At 44.2% G+C, this 22,729-nt stretch overlaps 1 protein-coding gene across 6 annotated transcripts in view; it reads right to left on the bottom strand.

Annotated features, from left to right (window-relative positions):
• NCK2 (NCK adaptor protein 2) overlaps positions 1-22,224 on the bottom strand; it is a 126,463-nt gene extending 104,239 nt beyond the window's left edge. Inside the window, exons 1-3 of one of the 6 annotated variants that reach the window (XM_036224017.1) lie at positions 22,050-22,222; positions 20,864-21,035; positions 17,837-17,999 (exon numbers count right to left, since the gene is read on the bottom strand). The gene's annotated coding sequence lies outside the window, so the exon portion shown is untranslated. The other 5 variants (XM_036224019.1, XM_016142274.2, XM_016142276.2 and 2 more) reach the window with 5 other exon arrangements.
• Between the last annotated feature and the right edge of the window lie 505 nt (positions 22,225-22,729).

Here is a 22,729-nt window from a genome sequence, read left to right as displayed (position 1 = left end):
CTGATGTGCTGGGAGGGTGGTGTGCCCAAAAAGGGTACCCAGGCTCTGCACCCTCCACCCCAATACCCTGACCCATGAGCCTCTTCTGTCTGGCTGTTCCTGAGATGTATCCTTGGTAATAAACCACTGACAGTAAAGTGCTTTCCTGGCCTGCAAGTTATTACAGCAAATTATCAAGCCTGGTGAGGGGATCATGGGAACCCCAAATTTAAAGGCAATGAAATCGATCAGAAGTACAGGTGGCCCAGGACTTGTGACTGGCGTCTGAAGTGAATGGAGCCCTTCTCCCATGGAATCTGCACTAACACTCAGTAGCAGTGTCAGAATTGAACTGAATTATTACAGGAAGCCCAGCTAGTGTTGGAGAATCAGAGATGGAGCATGTCCAGCTGCACCCTGTTATAAGGATCAAATACACACCGGATTCCAGAGACTTGTGCAAAAAAGTAAAAAAGGGAAAAAATTTAAAAATCGAATATCTCATCAGTAATTTTTATACTGATTGTAAATTTGAAATAATACAGGACTAAACAAAATACATTACTAAAATTAATTTCATCTATTTCTTTCTACTTTTTTAATGTGATTACTAGGAAATTTAAAGTTATACATTTAGCTCACACTTGTGGCTTGCATTATAGCTCTACTGGATAGCGTTATTTTAAATGCTTTCACTTCTAAAAATTTAGGAACTGAAACAGAAACAAATAGAAAGCAAGTAGCTACCCAAGGATAGGGGTGAGGGATGTAACAGAGGAGAAGGAGTTTATATAGCCTCCTCCCTCCATCACAGAGAAGGCGGCCAGCCAGCCTCGTCCCAACGAAGTGAAAGAGCAAGGACTTGAGTGAAGGAGCTTCACCTCCTTCCTCCCTGCACACCAAGGTCAGCAACTTTTTCTGGAAAAGGGCCAGATAAGTATTTTAGGCTTTTCAAGCCATACAGTCTCTGTAGCAATGGCCCAACCCTGTCTTGTTGTCACAAGGACAACCACAGACCATATGTACATGAATGAGCCTGGTCGGGTTCTAGTAAAAAATATTCACAAAACAGGCTAGAAGCCGTGTTTGGTCTGCAGACCACAGTTTGCCAACCCCTGCTCTATACTGTTAAAAACAAGACAACAGGCCCAAAATGGAGTCACTTATGCTAAGCCCCACATCACCAAATTGAAATATAACTTAATTACAGCCTCAGCTCCTCCCAGAAATGGAACCTTAAACCAGTTAATCAGGAATCACCTGACCAGCACTGGGAAGGCAACTGCCTGGTGGACCCTGCCATCCCCTAAAGGAACGTGACCTTGCCACAACCAGCCCACTTGCTAGTATAACATCCTTGTTTCTGCTCCCTTCTGCCTAGAAGTCCTTCATTTTGCACAGCTCCTTGAAGCTCCGTCTATCTATTAGACGGGTCGCTGCCCAATTCATGAATTGTTTAATAAAGCCAGTAGGATCTTTAAAATTTACTCAGTTGAATTTTATTTTTAACAACACCATGAAGAGAAGATATTCTGAAATACATGATTTTATCCAATGCAACAAAATATAACATTTATAAAGGATACCTTTCAAAATACTAATTGGATTATTGCTGAAACAAGGTTTGCTGGGAAACTCCAAATCTGCAAGTTAACTTACTATTAGGTATCTAAGCTTTTACTGGACATCACAAGTAGGCCATTTAAGTTTTGTCACTACAACAGTTAACAGCAAATTACATTTGGTTCAACGTTATGATGAATGTGACAAAAATAAAACTAAAACTATATATTGAAGGAACATACGGTGGAGTCCATGAAATGAAACACAGGGGTTTAGGCTTCTAGGTTTTCAAAGTCTGCCCTACTTCTCCAGGGGAAAGGGGACAACGCCATGACCCTGGCACGGACGTGTGTGTGGCCCTGAACTGGCTAACCCGACACATGTGGTGTCGCACATCTGGGCAAATGCCCCTCGGGGTGGCAAGAGTTAAACCAGAGTGTTTCAGGGTTCTCTTTGTAACCAACCTCGCCCCCTCTCTGGACTCCCAATTTCGACCAATACTCAATAGGTGGCAGGAAAATGGAGAAAGAAGAATCTGGTCAGTTATTAACTTGAAAACTATTAAAAATATCAACTCATAAATCTAACGAACATCACTCACAACAGATGGAAATAATTTATGGGGGAAAAATCAGGTGGGGATTTAAGTGTGGCTGGCCAGACCGTTCACCTGGAGACCCCATGCTCCCAGGTCTGACCTGCATGAACCACCCTGAAGGCGGCCTGGTGGATAAACACAAAGGGGAAGAGGAGCATCCAAATGCAGTAAGAGAGGGAGAAATACATCAAGTTCACCCCACCCTCCAGCGGCTCCAACCAGTCCAGAGCACAGGCAGGCATTTCCCCATCAGGAAAGGGCACCACATTCAGCGTCTCACACTGCCATCCCCTCACTCGCCATGCTCACCGTCCCTCAGCAAGCCCCTCTGCTACCCCCTTCGGTCTTTCATTTTGTCTAAAAATATTTTTAAAGGGTATACTACAAAGTGATTTCAGCCATATCTTGAGCCAAACAGGAGAAACATCATAAACACCCAATAAAGACGTAGGTTTGTAATTTCAGGGAATCCCACTCAGTGGCGGGCAGAGTCAGACCCAGGAGCAGTAGGAAGAGGTTACACTTGCCCACTGCATTTCGTCAGTCACCTACTGCTGGGTGACCAATCACCATGAACTTAGCAGCTTAAAACTACTCGTGTTTATCATCTGTTTCTGTGGGTCTGGAGTTTGGGCAGGGCTTACCTGGGCTCCTAATTGGTTACTGACAACAGAGAGCTGATACACACTAGATAGAGAGACAGAGAGAGACAGAGACAGAGACAGAGACAGAGACAGAGACAGAGACAGAGACAGAGACATACACACACACCCTATCAGAACAGAATCTTCCTGAGATCATTTCATCTACCTGTTCCAGGAGTTGCAAATTTACTAAAAATATTTGCAATTCTTTCTGAAAATACCTTGAGATCAGATTACCAATTTAGAGTAGTCCTATTACCCCTGTCTCACTTGGCCAGTGACCAAAAACAGGATATTCCAGCTCTATCACCCACTCTATGTCCCAAACACAGCTCCAAACACCAATCTATTATTAACAAAAAGTAAACTCACTCTCAAAGAGAAAAGACTTGCTATGGCTAAGGATCTCCCATGCACTGTCAGAGTCCATTCAAACAGGCCACCAGCCAGAAGGTAAACTCTCAGAGTTGACAGCAGGGCCCAGCCTTGGGACTGTCGGCGAGTCCTAAAACCAGTGAGCACTGGCAGAGTCCCCAAAATTCAAGGAGTGTGTTAACGTCAGCCTGTTTTAAAGGACATGGTAGTCACAGATGTACAAATTCTAGTCAATTTGTTTTTAAAACAGCAGTGACACTGTTTCATAATTACTGTGAGATAAGGTCCTCAAGAATACATTAACTCAAAATGCCTTTATGAATGGGCCATTTAGACTCTGACTTTCAAAAGCAGTGTAGTTTGGGTGAAATCGATATTTACACACTACTGAAAATCGGTACGACCCTGCAGAAAGGCATGATGGCAACACATCAAGAACCATAAAGATGTCCACACCATTTAACTCCGCAACCCCTCTTGGAGGAACTTATGCTAAGGAAAGGAAAAAAAAAAAAAAAGTGCTCAAAGATGGACACAGGCACTCATGGGGCAAAAATTTAAGTGACCAAGTCAGGAGACTGTCCCTACACTTGATAGACGTTTCGATTCTATGAGATATCATGTGGCAAGAAAATGTTTTTATAAAGATCACTAATAAAGTGAGGAAAATGTTACTATTAAAAAGAATGTATAAAATTGTACAAATGGTTATGAACACTTACAAAGGACTAATTCCAAGCATGAAAAGTTTGTCTTTTAGGATACTATTTTCAAGAGTTAGTTAGTATACTGTCTTCATCATTAAAAGAAACCACATGCACACGCACACAGAGCAGTGTCAGATGGCTGGGATCATTTTGCCTCTGACGCGCCTCTCTCAGTCAGAAGAGATGAGCTATTGAGTTTGGAGGCAGCTTAGTGACTGCACCTTGAACAGAGCAGGCCGCAGGCTTGTGTGGGGACGGAGTCTTGGAGTGCGCAGACAGCCACAAAACGAGGCATGCCCACTCAGGTTTGGCGCCGAAATAATTAGGGATGTGGGTGTCTGCCCGTGTACTCCCACCAACCTGTACAGTGAAGATGCAAAGCCAGCCGACACTGAGGGTCACTGTACATGTGTGCAAACACAACACACCCATGTGAAAACTCTCCAAAGAGAGGTCTGCCACAACTACCCCTCAGATAAATCGGTTTCTCTCAGTGGCTTACCTCTTCTGTTAACCAGGATAAGGCAGCCTATAGGGCTGTGGTGAAGATACCGTTAGACAACACATATGAAACATCAAGTGCTCAAAAGTACCAGTGATTTTTATTGTCATGTCAATACTTTAGGGCTGTGCCTCCACACAGTTTATCACCCGAAGGTAATTTCCTGCAGCTGGTATCAACAATTTCATAGATGGGGAAGTTACACTACAAGCCAGGCACATGCCACTCTTTTTCTAAGTTATTTTTTATTTTATAACATATTTCTGTTAAATATGGGGTCAAAACCTACAGGGACTATTTTTCCAAAATGCCCCTGAAACACGAAAAGTCCAACTCTTTTATGTAAGAGATTTTTAAAAGTCACTGGCATTTTCTTGATACAGCAAGTTATTATAAAGTCCTAAGTACCAAATCCACAACCCAACCCAATCACTCTACTGTTAAATAATCACCAATTCCAGAACACTATTACATGAGGGTTTTTATTAAAGTAATAAAATGAATATATATTTTCCCACTATGACAACTTAAATAATTAAATTACATTTACAAAGACGATGTTTCAGCTTTTTATCCTATTTAAATAAAATTCTTTTTTAGATGTTTCTTTTGGAGAACACATTTCTGTTTTATCCATTTGGGGATGGTTTGTCATCACTGCACAATGGGTTAGGCAGCAAAATTAAGTGACACTTCTGCAAGGGCCATGTAGACTGGCTCTGGCCCAAGGCCTAGGCCCCAATAGCCTTATCACCAAATAGGGCAGCACCTGGTCCCCAACCAGGCCCTGCTCTCCTGTGCCACCCCCCCCCCCCACGTCAGACCAAACAGGCCTGGAGACTCCTCCTCGAAACGCTTTTATGAGTTTTCATTTTATGCAATCACATTAAAACAGTTATTAAAATATTATTTAATATACAAATTTGAGACATAGTAATATGTTTGCCTTTATGAGCACACTTAACAAGAGAGTGTACCAGGTCTAATAACGATTGAAATAATGATGAGAAGTAGTTTGAATTTCAACATATCTGCAACCAACGTGATGATATGAAAATACCAGTCATTTCCCTGATGACTGTGGCTGTCACGGGTGTGCTGGTTACATTAACAATGAAAAGAAATAATAAATTTCAGTTAAACGCTAACGAAATAAAAACACTAGTTTTTTCCCACCCCCTAGTTCATAGACCCCCTAAAGTCCATCCACTCAAAGCAGGGCCCCTGGATTAAGTACTCAGACTTTGGGGAACCGCCTAGAACTCCATTTAAGGTCAGGAATACAGGCCATTGATTCAACGAATTCCTAGGTTCCAGACTTGGGGCAGGGCTGCAGGACAGGCCTCTCAGAGCAGATGGCTCTTTTGTTGCCCTGAATAACAGGACCACCTGCTGAGATAAGGGGGCAGCCCAGATCTGGACCTCTCCCCATTCTCTGATGCCCTGCCCACAATTCACTATGCTTCCTTGAACAAGGCCTCTTTCAACTGGAGAGCTGGAAGAAAGCTCACCTATGGAAACTATGCTTCTAACAAGCTTGCGATAAAGAAAACCCAAAACCAGCGAACCTCAAAGTGCCATCCTTAAATAAATGTCTTCCAGCAAAGTAGGGGAGCCCTCATGTTCATGTCAAGTGCTTTTCTACACAAAGCCACCAAAATTCACATAACAAATTAGTCAAAACTTTAGGAAAAAGACAAGATTTGTAAAAAATTATCAGAAATCTGAAGATCAAAACAGAGATCATAAATTATACTTTAACACACAGGCATGGATTTAAAGAAAACAATGTTCAAAAGAGCCACGGCAGATGTCTGTATTCAGTCAATTTTAATAACCAAAATGTACTAATGTGAATTATATTCATGTGAATGAACACACTGAATCTCTCTAATCTGTGTAGCTTTGGTGAGGGTGAACAGTAACAGTCTTCCCCACAAGGGGCCTTTCATTCCCCTACCATCCAATGATACCATTATTGAGCAGGGGAGGAGAGGTATAAATAATAAAATGAAATGAGCCTTAACTACGACCCTTTCTATACCCAAGAAAAAGATCAACCACTCTTCTTCCTATTGAGATTCCCTGAAACCTCTGGTCAGCACCGGAGTGAAAGGGACCCTCGGGGGAGTTTCCCTAAGCCGACCCCTGAGCCCCTTCCTGATCCAGATCTCCACTCATACCTAGAGCTGCACTGCAGCACCTGGGCAGGTATAAGAGCCACCAGAGCATGCTCAGGGCAGCAGACTCACCCTGTGTCTACAGAGGGAAGTGCTTGCCTGGGATGACACAACCACAGGAGTTCATCAGGGCACAGCACTTCCTCCAGCTGAGAAACCACTACGGCCACTGGCCACTGCCCTCCCACTCCCACCAGGGGACCTGCCTAAGAGCTAAATGGCCATCTCAAAGCATGAGGCACAGGGCCGTCCTGGAAACCAAGACTTGCTGACAGATTTTATTTGCCCAAACTTGAACAGAGTCCACAGGACACTCTAATTGTCACACACTCATTCGCTCTCTCTCACACTCACACATGTAACAAAGTCATTTTCAGACAAGCCTGATTCGATGACCTCGCTGCTCTGGCCCAGACCAGGTTCACAGCAGTAATCCACTCTCTCCCCATCTGCTGGAACTCTGAAGGGGGATCCCATTGAGAAAGAGGTTACCCAGAAAGCAAAGAATGTCCCTGGGTTTTAAAGAACGTGAGCCACCTGAAAAGATATCCAGAAAGGGTTAAAACCCAGGGGTGGGGCAGGCAGTGAGGACAGAGACCTTCTGCAGAGGAGCCGAGGGACTAGATGCTACTGGCAGGCAAAAGGTGTGGACAGCACAGAAGGGGCTGGGAGCGTCATTCTGGACACATCCACACATTCGGGAAGAAAAAGTCAGAAGGGTTCGGATGCAATAGACAGCAATGGGTCTCAACCTGGAGATGCATCAGAACCGCCTGGGCAACTTGTGCAACAAGGAGAAGTCCAAACCGAACCTCCCAAGGAGGCTGAGTCAATATGTCCAAAGCCAACCTCAGGGATCCATGTTCCCAATTAGTACTCCAGGACCACATTCTAGAAACACTGCACCAGGCTGGAGTAGCTCCCAACTTCCCTCCTACGGAACCTTTCCCAGGGCAGCGATGCAGCGCCATCCAGGACCACTGAAAGTCTTCCTCTTGTATGGAGAACAGATAAATCCCATGAAGAATTCCAAATACAGTAATGCCCCTTTCTCTGCGATCTGCTGTGCACGTTTCAGTTGTCTGCCACCAGCTGTGGTCCAAAAATATGAAATGGAAAATTCCAGAAATAAATAATTCCTAAGTTTTACATTGCACGCCATTCTGAGTAGTGCGATGAAATCTCACGCTGTCCTGCTCCGTCCAGCTCAGGATGTGAATCGCCCTTTTGTTCAGCATCTGCGCTGAATACATTCCCCACCTTTTTGCCTATGAGGATCTGGGTTATTATAGCCACTGTCACCATATCACAGAGCTTGTGTTTGACTAACCCTCATTTTACTTAATAATGGCCCTAAAGCGGAAGAATCGCGATGCTGGTAATTTAGCTATGCCAAAGAGAAAACTAAAGTGCTTCCTTGAAGCGAAAACATGTGTATGATACGATGAAATATTTTGAGAGACTACATTCACATAACTTTTATTACAGTATGTTGTTATATTTTATTAGTAGTAATTGTTGTTAATCTCTTATTGTGCCTAATTTATAAGTTAAACTTCGCCATGGGTAAGTATATAAAGGAAAAATATGTATATAGTGTTCAGTACTATCATCTGTGGTTTCAGGCATCCACTGGAGGTCCTGGAAGGTATCCGCACAGATAAGGGGAAACGACTGTAACTAATGTAGATACAACCCCTTGGGGAAGCAAAACATAGCTCCTCCTCTTTTAAGTGACCTCCTTCCAAAGATCAGAGTATAGACACAGAAAAACCCAACTAAAGTACACGGAGAAGGCCCACAAACACCACCACAGCCAGGTGGTCAGTGTCATTGGCAGTGAAAATTCAGTGACAGTTAAGTACTCTTGATACGATGCAAGAAAATGGCACTTTACACCTTTGTGGTGTTCCTCCCCACAACCTGTAACCCTAGTTTAATCATGGGAAAAATAGCAGACAATTCCCAGCTGAGGGACATGCCACACAATACTTGACCGGCGCTCCTTGAAACTGTAAATGTCACAGAAACAAAGAAAGTCTGAGAAACTCTCAGTCGAGAGGAGCCCAAGGAGACACGACGACTAAGGGTAATACGGCATCCTGGACAGGACCCCGGGACAGAAAACGACATTAGGGAAAAATTAAGAAAACTCAAATAAAGTATGAACTTTAGTTAACAATACTGTGCCAATATCAGTTCATGAGTAGTGACCAATGTACCATGTAATGTAAGATGTGAATAAAGGAGAAACTAGATGATGGGTATATGGAACTCTTGATCCCAACTATGGAATTTTTCTGTAAAGCTAAAACTATTCTAAAATTAAGAGGTTATTTAAAATGTATATGTACTACATACATAAATACATATATGTGAAGCACAAAATGAGTGACTTTCAACATTTACAACTGTACTTGGAAAAGTAAGTAAAAACTACTCAATGGGAGGGAAACATGCTTATTGATTAGCTTAACACAACAGAAGAAGGTTGAAATGATACAGTGTTTACTGTTCTTCAAACACAGAATATATTATGTGTACTTGAACATGTTATATAAATTCACTGCATGAGTTTGTAGACAATAAAGAAATCTTGCTCCTTTGAATAAGAACCAACGCACACTTATTTAACCCACATGAAATTCTCTTCTTAAGTCCCAGAGAGCCAGGAAGCAATGAGTGCATCACAAATCTCATCTCTCAAATTAAATTTTAGTTATTTTCAAACTAAGTTTACTTGAACACTAAGCATTAATTATAGTGTATCACAAATTAATTACAGTGTATCACAAAAACTATTTTACACTAATCTGTGTCATCAGAAGTTAAAGGAAATGTAAACTGGTTCAGTGTGAAATGCAGGGCAAATCACTAATTAGGATCCTAATTGTTTTGAATGCTAATATTATGTTGTTTCCACATGCTAAACAGAGCTAAAACAGAAACACCAAAATTGGGCCACCTCTAGAAAAGTTCTGTACCAACTTGCTGTCAGAATGACACAATGATTTGGGTATTGGTTTAAGCAGAAGTCAAGAATTTGAAACACTAAATTTAGGAAAAAACAAAAACAAAAAAGAACATCTATAATGAAGAAAGAGTTTAAGTTTCAACAGAAACAAACTAAAGGAAATACACTTCAATCTAGATAGACCATCAGTAGGATAAAAAATAAATCTGTATAATGTCTGCACAGGATTGATTTACAATATCCATTACTAATCCAGACAAAGTAGTAATTTGACTAACTAAATCTTTTCTAGATGAAAATGTAATGGCATCATGCATTTATGCCATTATCAACTTTTTGTAAAGAGGAATATGGAAGTATGTGTGCTACCTAACTCCAGAATTCCATTAAAAGCACAAACAAGTAGTTTTACTTATTTTTTAGATTGAAAGGCCTAAAGCAGATAAACAACATATAAGCAGAGTTTACATTATCTGAAAATTATGGACCAAGTGATGTCCAAATCAAGTGTTCACCCTAAACAAACTGATTGCATGACCCTCATCCAGGCCTTAGGAGAACAGTGTCAACCCAGAGAAGACAGAATGGGGTGCTGGTCCCGGCTATGGTGGTGACAGCTGTTGACAACTGGCAATGGGACCGTCCCTGCTTAGCTGGCATTCCCCTGTCTCCAGGGTTGCCTGTACACTGATGAGTTTCTAAAGATCTCATGTAAAATATTACCCTTCCCTGGACTATCTCAAATGAATTATCCCTGGCACTGGGGACTTTTCATGTGTTGTCCCTTGTGTCTCCTACAGGACTCCACACAGAGGTAGTGAGCAGTCATTCGGTACACTTGCTAACTGAGATTACAGTTGACTGTGAACCTGTAAAATCTATCTCCAAACTGGTTCGTAAGCCCCCTGAGGGCAAGTCTTTGTCTGGTCCACCTTTCCATTTCCATAGCACCTGGCACGGTGCCTCTTCACAAAAGTATTAATTGTGTGACAATTTAGTCACAGCAAAACTGGGACAGAGGTCCAATTTATAGGTCAGATCAGGAGGAATAACGCAGCTCTTTCCATATCCCCACACACACCCTCTAAGTAGACACATGAAAATAAGTTAACGGCAACGTAAACTTACCATGTAAGCCGGTTCATTCCACTCTGCTTTGATGAAGCTTCTCAAATAAAGAAGGGAACAGTTCATGTTTTTAAACAGGGAATGGCAGAGCAGTGAAAGGATTTTAAAACATCAGAACTAAGCCCTGGTTTCACAGAAGACAAAACGGAGGTTGAGAGAGGTTACAAATTAGCTGTGCGACTTGAGCCAAATTAGTAGCAGGTGAAATGAGAATCTAACATCTCTACTCATGTGATGCAAGATTTTTGAAGCTCAAATTTAGACGAGCTATTAATGAAGTTCCGAATAAGCCTGTTTTAATCCAGCTCCTATTATAATTAAAAGTCAAGACCTTATTGCGTGAAGGCAAACATTTTATTTTGAGGGAGGAGGAGATTTTAATAACATATTACAAAGCCTTGGTTCTGGGGCACCTTGCACACATCCTAGACCTACTGTGCTGCTAAGAGCATGGGCCTGAGGCCATCCCTCGGCCACTCACCAACAAGCGACCCACACTGTCCTCATCTGTACAATAGCTGAATAACAACACCTGCCTCCCTCTACCAACGCTGTAAGAATCAAATGACACAATGCAGTCACAAATGACAACTGAATGTCTACACTTTTACAGCACATAACTTCAGAATTTTCGAATTTGTCCAAAGAGTTACTATTAATTTTAGAGGTCTTTCTCTATCCACCTGAGGACGGGAGGGTTAGGGGGGGGGGGGAAGAGGGCTGTGCTCTTAACTATCTCCACCAGAATTTCGAAGTGATAATTTTGTGTTTATCCTAGTAACAGAACAGGAAGAAGAGAGGAGATAAGAAGCAACGAAGTAAAAAGGAAGAGCAATACAACAGGAAATGATTTACACAAAAGAGATCTAGATAAAGCCCAGGAAACTTCTAATTGACAGCCCCTCAGAATTTCTAGGCTTCTCCAACTTTAATCAAGTAAGAGCCTGCTTATTAAAAAAAGAAAGAGCGAACGAGAAGAATTGCGGACGAGACATCAACATCCCAGTCCACGCCAGCTAATAGGCAGCTTTGCCACTAACCCAGACGCTGGGAGTCAGACTAACAGCCAAATTATAATTTTCCCTTCCCTTTTCCCTAAATAAGGTCTAATTTGTGGTATTTTTGTTCTATCTCCTCTGAAGAGTTTATTTTTTAGAACTAAATAAAGTAGGAGGCAACATTTGAAAGCTAACAGATAACCAGCTTAAAGATAATCAGGCTGAACCTAGACTCTTATGAACTTTAGTGATAACAAAAATTTTTTCTACAGACTATCACAGCTGTAAGGATTCTGAGCTAAGTAAACAGATGTCTTTGATTAGACCAAACTCTGAAAATCAATTACTTATTAAAAGCAGTTGATAAGGGACCCCCACCTTGTAAGTAAACATTCAAAGGGGAACAAATGGGTTTTTATCACAGTTCAGCAAGATATCAAAATGTTTCCTACAAATCAGTATTTCATGTTTATAGTGTCTAAATATGAAGAAGCAGAAAATAAAAAAGCAATATATGTCATGCTTTATCACCAACATAACAGATAAACCACGGTTAAAGCATCCCCCTGACACATTTAATTGCAGAGATGTACAGTGTTTAGCTCCCTAACAAGGTATTATTTTCATGTTTATAAAAAGAGAAGAAAAAAATAATCTCCACAAGGGCAACTATGTGAAAGAATACCTGTGTCATTAATTTAAATGTCTCAGCAAAGTAGAGCAGCATTCACTTACATTAAGGTTGCTGAAATACCGACATTCTGGGCCAGGTAATTCTGTTGTGGGGACTCTCCCATGCATCATAGGTCATTTAGCAGCATCCCTGGTCTCTACCCACTAGATGCCAGGAGCAGCCTCAGTCATGATAATTAGAAAATGTCTCCAGATGGTACCAAATTTGCTATGGGCAAAACTGCCCCCAGTTGAGAACCACTCATCTATATACCAGAGTGGAGGGTCAAGTCTCAATGAAGTTTTTTAAAATGTTACCATTTGGAAAGATATTTTTGTATTTGCAAGTGTGAAATAATTTTATTTCTTAATCCAAACCTAACAGTAAGACCCAAAAATGAATGGGAATTTGCAAGTATTAATATATACCACGTTGAAAACATGTTCTTCTGTCAACCTGTAACACTTATCAACCTGACACATTAAGGAAAAGAGAATCTACTTTTCTTTTTCGGAAGGCGGACTCAGCTTTCCCAGGTCAGGGCTGAGAACACCAGGTACAAGGCACAATCAAGTTTAAGCAGCACCATATTAAACACTTGAGCCTTAATCTGTGATGGAACAACAGAATTGCCGTTCCACTCAGGCACGCTTCGAAATGAAAATTCCGACAGGAGAATATCCGTTTCCCCCTCTTTCCCTTTTGTAGAAGACAACGGCAGTTCCTTTACAGTCGCCAGTAGCTCATATCTATAGAACCTACGACAGACCTAATAAGGAAACTGTGAGAAGGGAACTAGGCAAGACAGATGGGGGAGAACGTCTAAGTACAAGCTAGGTGGGTCCAAAGGTAATAACTGAAACGCGTGAAGGGAAAACCATATGAGTGCAGGCAATGAAGACAGATGGAAAACAGACTACTTTCAGATAAATGGTCAGGGTGGGAAGAGCACAGTAAGAGAGTCACATGCAAATGTGAAACACGGAGAGACCCAAAAGAAAAATCTGTTTTTACATCTGTCTCGCCAGATATACATTTCTTTAAAAAAAATAAAAAAAAAAGTTTGATGAAAATTTGCTATTCACCTGTTATCAAATTTCCTGAAACTATCTCTAAAATAACTCCCTGACTCCCCTTTTATTTCTTGCTCTCTTAAAAATACTCAAGCAGCTCCCAGATTTTATGTCAGTGTCCCCAAGCTGGCTTCCATCACTCAGAGCAATAAGAGAGCTGTTTATCACCAATCCAGACCTCCCCCGCAACACACACAGACTTGACAACAGGGATACAAGCTTTTAAAGTGATTGTCCTTAAAATGAACACAGCTGGCAAGAGGAAACGAGAAAGAGCGTCTCTTTTGTAACTAGCCTCATAAGTGACATAATTCAAATATTTGTTGACTTGCAGACATCCTTAAATACTGAGCCAAAATTCATAAGGCATTAAACTGAGACATCCTTTAAGGAAAACTGATGTGGATATAGAGGGGCTTTGTCCTATACGATGGTCCACTGGGCCTTTTTAGGCATCTCACTATGATCCTCCTTCTTCTAACATTTCTCACTGGCTGGCTGTCCCCACTGTTGCTGGGAGAATTATTCAGCTTGTTTTAAAGTAACTACTTCTTTACTGCTACTTCTCCTGGAACATGCTGCCTACAGAGATGACCATGTGAGAAGCAGCTTGACTACAAATCAATAAGCCTGTGAATTGAAAGAAGCTGTCCAAGTGGTAGTCCATCTGAAAACCACCGTGTCCCCAAGTCTTAGGATATACTGCAGCTTCCCCCAACAGAGGCACCAGACTCCTGACTGTGTCTCAGTTCCACCTAATCTGAGAAATGGCTGCTAAGCACTTTGACGGCCTCAAAGTCCTTCCAAAAACAGAAGGGTAGATGGTCTAGCACTACAAAACGTGCTCGGAAGGGCAGCCACTGTCGAAGGTCCCATAAGAACCTTATGACATAGGTCCTCGAAAAATCCAAACTGAGACTTGACCAGGCCTCGCTCATGATGTGAAAAGTAGATTTTCAGAACATCTTTCAGATGCTTTCGAGACCTGCAGAGATGTCATAAAAGTACAAAGGTAAAGAACTTGGTGTGTTGGGCTCCTAGGTTTTCTGCAAGCACCTACCTACCCACTTTCACTTTCAAAGTTACTCATCAAGAAAAAACAGCAGCTGCTTCAAAGGGCCTCCAACAATACTAGAACTTGGGAGCCAAGTGGAAGAGTGAGGAAGCACTCCAGCTTCTTCAGTCCCCACAGTGGAGGAGACAGGGTGGGGACCCGCAGAGCTCTGTATGCAGGGGCACAGTCACACGGGCCTGTATGATGGTACCTGCATGGCAGGCTTGCAAGTCATTCTCAAATTAAACACCGTTACTGCAAATCAGAACATCTCTTCACTTCCCCAGTCACAGTGCAAATCCTTCAGCAGCTATTCTCAACAGGTGGTGCCCATCCCAACATGGATCACCCTAAACTCAACAGAAAAGCAAATTCACAGGTCCCACCCCAGACCTCTGCCTCACACACTCTGGGTAGGTCCAGCCACCCGAGGCTTAAGAAGCCCTCCAGGCAGTGCTATCACCCATCTCAGAGCTACAGAGTTTGCCCTTTGGAGGACCACTGCACTAAAGGCAGAAGGCAAGGAGAAGCTTGGAGAGAGAAGCAAGGCCAATGGTGCTCAGCAATGCTCCTCCGTGACCCTCCATAGCCATCCCCGCAACCCATCCCGATCCCCATCCCCACCTCTTCCACCCCCACCTCCACCCTCTAGCCAGAACAACTAGAGAAGCTCTTAACTATTTCTTAGGTCCTTCCAAAACTCTGTACTTCCTTCACAACTTGGTTGATAAGAGGTTCCCAGCTCCACTACCCAAGCTCCACTCCTGCTTAATGATTTTTCCATCAACGCTTCTCAAAGCTCGTATCATAATTAAAGTTTATGGTTGCGTTTATGTATTTTCAGATACAGCTTAATGATGAGATGGTGACCTAGCTTAGTGATGAGATTCAGAAATCAGGAGGTCTGAGTCTGTCTGAATTCCAGATGTGCTAGGTAACCCTAACACTGATGTAACTTTGGGCAAGGTAACTTGTTGTCTTTTCTGTATCCTTATCTAAAAAGACAAAAAAAGAAAGTAACCACACTCAATTTTTGAGAGAATTCAATGAGTTATCTTTTGTGTGCAATACTTAGAACAGTAATTACAATGTGTGACATGTTTGTGTGTTAAGGGAAAAGCTAATGATCACTAAAAAAATACGACTTGAGCTTATGTACTTATAAATCAAGTACTTAACATATATCAGAAATATGCTGAATGCCAATACCCAAAAAAAGTTATTTTATACTGGTAATTTAACCTCTAGAATTCAAAACACATTTTAATATATATAAAACGTACAAAGTATTTTCATTATATGTAACCAAATCTGGTTTTAATACTCTAAAATTGAGTGTGTGAAATACTACATTACTCTCCAGAACTACATAGATTATATCTTTCCCAGTAAAGAATGATAATTACAATTAGCATTATTCTAAGTTGTTCTGCTGACTTTCAAAGTATCTCAACTTTGGAAAATACAGAATAAATGAAGCTTAAGACATGAGAAATGTATATAGATCGGCAGTGTCCAGTACTGCAGCCACGAACCCACGTGGCTAACTGAACGTTCCAAATGTAAGGAGGTGGCGTAAGGAAGACGCAGGCGACAGCCGGATTTCAGACTTCACACAGATAAAACAATGCGAATCATCTCATCGGTGTTTTATGTTGATTACATGTAGAAATAAAAATATTTTAGATCTATTGGGTAAGATAAAGTATATTCTGAAAATTAATTTTCCTTGTTTCTTTTTTACATTTTGAATGTGGCTACTAGAACATTTAAAATGACATCTGTGGCTCACATTGTATTTCAATGGGACAACACGTTCCACATCAAAAGACACATAGCTGTTTGCACGCTCAGACTCTCTCCTCTCATAAGAGTCATGCAAAGTTCCAAGGTGCAAAGCTGTAGTTGCGTAGTGACACCATTATTGCAAGGGGTGACACCGAATCTGCCCCACGTACGCAAGTCTTTCAAAATAAACTGATTATAAACTCTGGCATTTTGTTATCACGATTAGCAAACTGTCATTCAACATGTACCCACAGGTGATTATACTGGCTCGAAGTATTGGGGGAGGGGTACATATTTAGAGGCTGGGGGAGCACTGAGGGCTTGGGACATTGACCTGAGGGCAATGAGAGCCACCGATGGCCAGACTTGAATATTAGGGTGAAGAGAGGAGGCTGGATTGGCAAGAGTGATTAGAAAGGTATTTTGACAGTCCAAGTGAATGAGGAAATAAAGAGTACAGCAGGGCTCAGATGTAAAATCTTTTGGAGGTAAATCAATACAATTTCAGATTTGGGAGGTGAGGGAGATTCAAGGGTGACCAAGTGTGTTGACGATGGGATAGTAACTGAGAAGATGGGCAAGTCAGGAGATGGTGTGTGTGGTGTGATATTCAAACTTTTATGTGGAAATGATCAGTAATAAGTTAGATAGTTTGTATGACTGACTGACTGAATGAATCAGGAGCTGAATACACAGACAGACGTGGAGCTGGAGAGCTGCCAGTCAGACATCCCCTTCCTTATGGGATCACCTGGAACTGGCCTAGGTCAGCACATATGCGCAGTGCTTGGGGTGTAGCTCACCAAGCAGGGTCATGCACAACCACTGAAGGGACACTCGCTCACGAGCTGAGGACTGCAGAGTCACAGCGACAGCAGGCCCAGCGCGGACGGCCCCGCTGGCCTGTGCTATCGCCAGCCTCGTCCTCTCACTCTGCTCTCTTCGCCCAGGCCCAGGATATGCTTTTGTTTCTATACAAAATCCAGCACTTTCCATATATCTGATATTTTATCATGATCCTGTTGCAAAAAAAAAAAAAATGTGCCTGCAGTTGAATTCGCCATACGTTAAGGGGCAGTATTCGTCGAGGGCCAGTATTTGTAAATGGAATTAAGTCAATGTTGCTGTTTCTCCTTCACCTTTCTACTTAAAACCCGATCAGCATGGAACCCCAGTGCTAAAGCTTCTTCCCCATCTTGAGGTTCCCTGACAAACAGTGAGCTGCCGTTCCCTCCTCCCTTCTGACTGCTCTGTAACCATGCCTGGCAGGAGTCCTCAAACACACAGATGCCAGATCTGGGTGAAGGAAGCATCAGGACTTCCTAAAATAATCAGCCTTGTTTTTGAACACAGAGCCACACACTGTTATAAACTGAATTGTCCTCCCCAGTGTTTGCATGTTGAAGCCCTAACCTCCAATGCGACTGTCTTTGGAAATGGGCCCTAAAGGGGTGGAATTAAGGTTAAATGAGGTCATACGTGCGGGTCCCAAATCCAATTGGACTGCTGTCCTCATAAGAGGAAGAGACACCGGAGAAGAAAGAGCCTGTGAGAACACAGTGATAAGGTGGCCATCTACAAGCCAGGAAGAGCAACTCACCAAGAATGGAATCTGCCAGCACCTTGATCTTGGACTTGTCAGCTTCCAGTCTGAGAGAAGCAAATCTCTGTTTCATACTCAGGCTGTGGCCATCTATTAGGGCAGCCCTAGCACACCGATATGCCCACTAAACAGGAATCAGCACCTTTCATCTTACTGGCTCCTAGCAATGAAGCAAGAACAAAAGTTCACTGAAACAGCTCCTGTCTGCTCCCAGGAAACAGCTCATCTTTAAAGTCAACTCACATGTAGAATCAGCCACCACCCACACCTGCTCACACCTGCAACATGGCAAAGGCACTGCACAAGGTCTATGACAGACACTCTGCTCCACCAGCACATGCTGGTAAACCAGCAGCCTCACAAAAACAACTACATCCAGCACCATGCTGGTGCTCCTTATCTGCTGCCTGCTTGGCAGGAGAGCGGGGTGCCAAGGGAAGAATTTACACCCAAGTTCAAGCTTTGTCATCCCTAGCATTGTCCCTGAGCTCCAATCTCCTCACACAGAAATAAGGGCTGGAGCCCACTTTACCATCATATTTCAATGTTAAATATAATGGCACATGTGAAAAATAATTTGTAAACTATAAATTACCATACAGACTTTATTATCTTTAATTTTTACCTGACTATGGCCTTTTAAAATTTGGTTAACCATTGACCAGCAAAACCATCCCACTCTTGGAAAACCATCTCAAAAGAGGAAATTGCAATATTTAAACTCAGTGCACGTGAAGCTTTTTTTCTTAAAAACATTCAAAACACAAATGGTAGAAAGAAGGTGGCACTAAATAATTTACCGAGCCAGGATAACAAATGCCTTGTCCAGAGTTAGTTTCCAACTCGGGGTGACATGGACAATCTACTAAAAAGTAAAATATCTAGCAAATCCACCAGGTGGTTATGTAGTTGGGTTTTTTGTTTGTTTGTTTTGCTTTTTGTTTTTTTAAATTTTAGCCTTAGGACTATAAATGATTCCCTTGACAGAGAATTTACCAAGTAGAGGCTACCAGGCTAAATTCTCACATTGTCTGGACATTCTGGGGACAAAGACATTCACCATATCAAAGAGGTTTTGAGCAAAGGTACAAGGGTTCTGGGGATGACCCGACTCCCTTCTCAGTGGAAGCCCAAAGCCCTAATAACTCAACAGGCTCAGAACTTAATGCTCATGTACTAAATCAGTATTTGTTGGTCATCCACATGTTTAAGTTATGAACACACACACACACACAGTTATGAACACAAAGAAACCATAGGGAAGACTGTGATAAATCCTTTTGTATATCTATGTGTGTAAAACTTGCTGACCTTCATAAGCATACATACTTTGGGATCCACTCAAAGTGAAATGAAGGAAAAGAAAAAACAGTGTTACTGTTTTAAATTGTGTTTCTAAACAGGCCTAAAGAAATAAAAAACTATTTTTATTTTAACTGCATACTTTTGATAACCCATTAAAAGAATGCGTTGACCTCTCTTTCTAAGTTGCTTTAACTCAGGCATTTACCAACACGCTACATGATATCATTTTTAACTTAAGCTCTTTGAAAACACGCCATGAAGGGTTTCCATCACTCATTTTAGGAAAGAGAAACAATTTGAAAGTCCCATTTGCAATCTCTCCAGATGGGAAAAATAATTTCCTAAGCCTCTGGGGTGAGTTCTGGGGAGTTTCCAGTTCATTTGTGAAAAAAAGTTAGCTTACTACTTTTCCGAAACATCGTCCACTGCCCTCTTCTGCAGCTTCAGTGAGCAGTCATCAGCCTTTCAGGCAGTCAGCCTCATTTTTTAAGTTGGAGAACCGTGTTCACATGCCCTCTTGCCCCCAGCGCACCCTGCAAGCCAGTCTGAGCAGTTAAGCACGTGTATTCCAGAGAGCAACACAGCCTGATCTTACCAGGGCAAATTAAGCTAATGCAAGTGATCAAGTAAAGGACTCAGGCCATTCCGGCAAATTGGGGACTTTTTAAGGTATATGAAAAGGTTATCCAATGGGTATATGCAAGGAAGATTTCTGGTATACTTAATAAGGATAGGGCATTTCTTAAATCCTGTGTACATGAGATCTGCTATTGGTAGGAAAACCTCGATAATCCCCTCAATGCAAATGACAGAGGGTGGGAATGTGGCAGAGTCCACGAGATCAAGGATGAGGACAATTTAAGTATGTACCAAGTAATAAAGCAGAACTCGAAGCTTAAAAACTCAGCACAGCCACTTGAAATGCACCTTAAACCAGTCCCGCCCATTTAAAAAGGGCCAGTTTCTCCACAAGTGAGTCGAGGGGGTGATGGAGCAGTCAACTGTCCAGATGGCAATTTGCCACCCAATTTCATCCTTTGTTCCGTAATCAATCCTGGTGAGTGTGTATGTGGCAGCTGAGAAGCTCAGAGCCCAGGTGGGGCCTCCAGGAGAGGAAGCTGAATCAAGCTCCACCAAAAGCTTACCACTGCTCAATTTCAGCTTCAAGTAGGTGCAGCCAGAAAAACACTGAGATCCTGCCACTTTCTTCAATCAAAACTACATCTAACCAACCTTGAGAGAAATGTTGAGGTAGGATTTTCCCTTGTGGTCACTGCTTCATAAGCATGGTTAACATCCTTTCTTGGGAAATCCCTGTTCCAAACATATCAAAACCATCATCTCCAGCCAGACCTCCAGGGTAAGTCCATGCCCACTTCACATGTCCGCTGACTGCTATTTTCTTTATATAAATGTCATCTCATCGGTGCTTGAATCCTGTTACTAATTTACCCGTTTATTTAGGAACACTGGGTAAGTGAATTATGGGAGTGCTCAGAAGCAAACTTTAGATCTGTTGTGATAAGTTAAAACAACCCAGGTTAATTTCATTTTCAGTCATTTTAAGACTTGAAAAGCACTGTTGCTAATGACAGAAGACATCAAATGCCATGCTCTAAAACACACCCGAATTACTCTCATTCCGACCAAAATCCCTCCCCAGAAGCAAAGCAGGGAGGAAACCAGGGCTGGGCCTGGACCAGGAAGGGCTTTCCCTACCTGTGCAACTTGGGCAAGCCACGCCCACAGGCCTCTCTGGGTTCAGTTTCCTTTTGGGTCAACGGAAGGAGTGGGCCTGCGCGAGGGTTTAAACACCTGAGTCCCCAGCACCGGGGGGCCTGTTCACACCATCATGCAAACAGACACAAACTGGGTAGATTCAGCCTTAAACCTGTTGGCAAAATTAACAAAGTCAAATAAAGGGGAAACTGCCAACCTGAACTGTCTGAAGCGACAGGCGCCCACTCCACACACGTTCCCGCTTTTGTCCCTAAAGCTGTTACAATGCTAGCTGAAGTCAGGTGCCTGATGTTCACCAGCCAATGACCCCCAGCATCCTGAGCAGACCTTCCAAAGCGATTGTTACTGTCGACAAATTAGAGCCTTTCGCAAATTAAACCCCTTCACACAATGACATGCTAACTGCACTCACACGGGAGTTACTGTCGATGTTTTAGAAGTCACACACCAGATTCTCCCAGAACCATTTGGTGGTTAAATCGCCCTGGATAAACCCGGAGGGCAGAGTGCGGTGAGAAACTTTGTTTCAGGTGCTGTAAGAGTCCTGTAAATCCGCGACGGGACGCAGAGCCTGAGACCCAGCACAAAGCGCCCTTCGCCCGGGCGAGAACCTTCTTTATGCGATGTGACAGCAGCTTTGTGCGGGATCATACACAGTTCAAATAAACACATAAGTTCTCCCGGCTGTGCTCGGCCTCCCTCGTCTCCGCGCTGGGGCCCGGCGATCTGAGGCTATTCTTCGCGGAGACCGCCACTCCAGCGTCCTCGGCCACCACACAGTCCCATCCCGGCTCCAGGCCCGCCGCCGGCATGCAGGCCGGGCGCTCCTCGCGCGCCCAGGGGTCTCCGGTCCCAGGAACCCCACTCCCAGGCCCCTGCCTCCCAGGCCCCTGCCCCGCCCGCGCGCGCTCTTGGCTGCACCACCGCCCCAGCCTCCAGAGGGTGGGCGCGGATCGGCAGAGGGAAGGTGCGGAGTCGGGAGGTGCCGGCAGCGCGCAGCCATGGGGCCAGGCCGCGGCGGGGCCGAGGGCACCGGTGGGGCGCAGAGGGCACCGGTCCCCTGGCCTCTTCCCCGGCGCGCCCCGCCCCGCGAGCCGCTGCGCTCCAACTCCGCCGAGCGGCCCAAGTTTGCTGCCCCCGCCCCAAGCTCGCCGGCCGCGCTTACCTTGCAGCCGGCCACCCGCCGAGGCCGGAGGGCAGCGGCGCGGGTCCCGGGGCGGCGGCCGCGCCGCGCTCGCCCAGACGCCGCTCTTTGTCTGCGCCGCTCCCTCCTCCCGCCGCTCCGCAGACGCTGCCTGCCCGGCCGGACCCCGCCGGCCCGGGCGCCGCGAGCCTCCCGCCGCCGAGCCTCCCCGCCGCCCGCCGCCCGCTCGGCCGCGCGGCTCGGGCCCGACGATCCCCGCGGCGGCGGCGGCGGCGGTGGCGACCCCTCCCCCGGCGCGCGGCGCCCGCCCCTCCGCGCTCCTCCCCCTCCTCCCGCCGCTCCTCCCCGCGGCGCGGTAACACCGCCCAGGGGCTGGCCCGTCCCGCGCGCCGGGCGGAGCCCAGACCCACCTGGGGTCGCGCAGGAACTCCGTGGCCCGCACGCGGCCAGGCTGGGAATGGCACCGGGGCAGGACCGCGCTCGGGGATGCTCAGCTCGCTGCGCGCGCGGCCGCCCGGCCACCGGGAGACCCAGGGCGCAGCGCGGGGCTGGAGCTGAGAGGTGGAACGGGTCCTCACTCCCAAAACGGCTCACACGGGGAGTGGGGCGGGGGTACGGGTAGAGGACAAAAGAGGAAGTAAAGGCAGCAACTTCCAGCCTCCGGTGACCGATGGGTGGTCTTTCCATCCTCTTTTTGTTTG

This window comes from Rousettus aegyptiacus, unplaced genomic scaffold, assembly GCF_014176215.1.
Source record: "Rousettus aegyptiacus isolate mRouAeg1 unplaced genomic scaffold, mRouAeg1.p scaffold_m13_p_7, whole genome shotgun sequence".
In the NCBI taxonomy this organism is placed as follows: Eukaryota; Metazoa; Chordata; class Mammalia; order Chiroptera; family Pteropodidae; genus Rousettus; species Rousettus aegyptiacus.
Note: the sequence above shows the minus strand (reverse complement) of the source record. Positions and strands in the feature narration are given on the sequence as shown.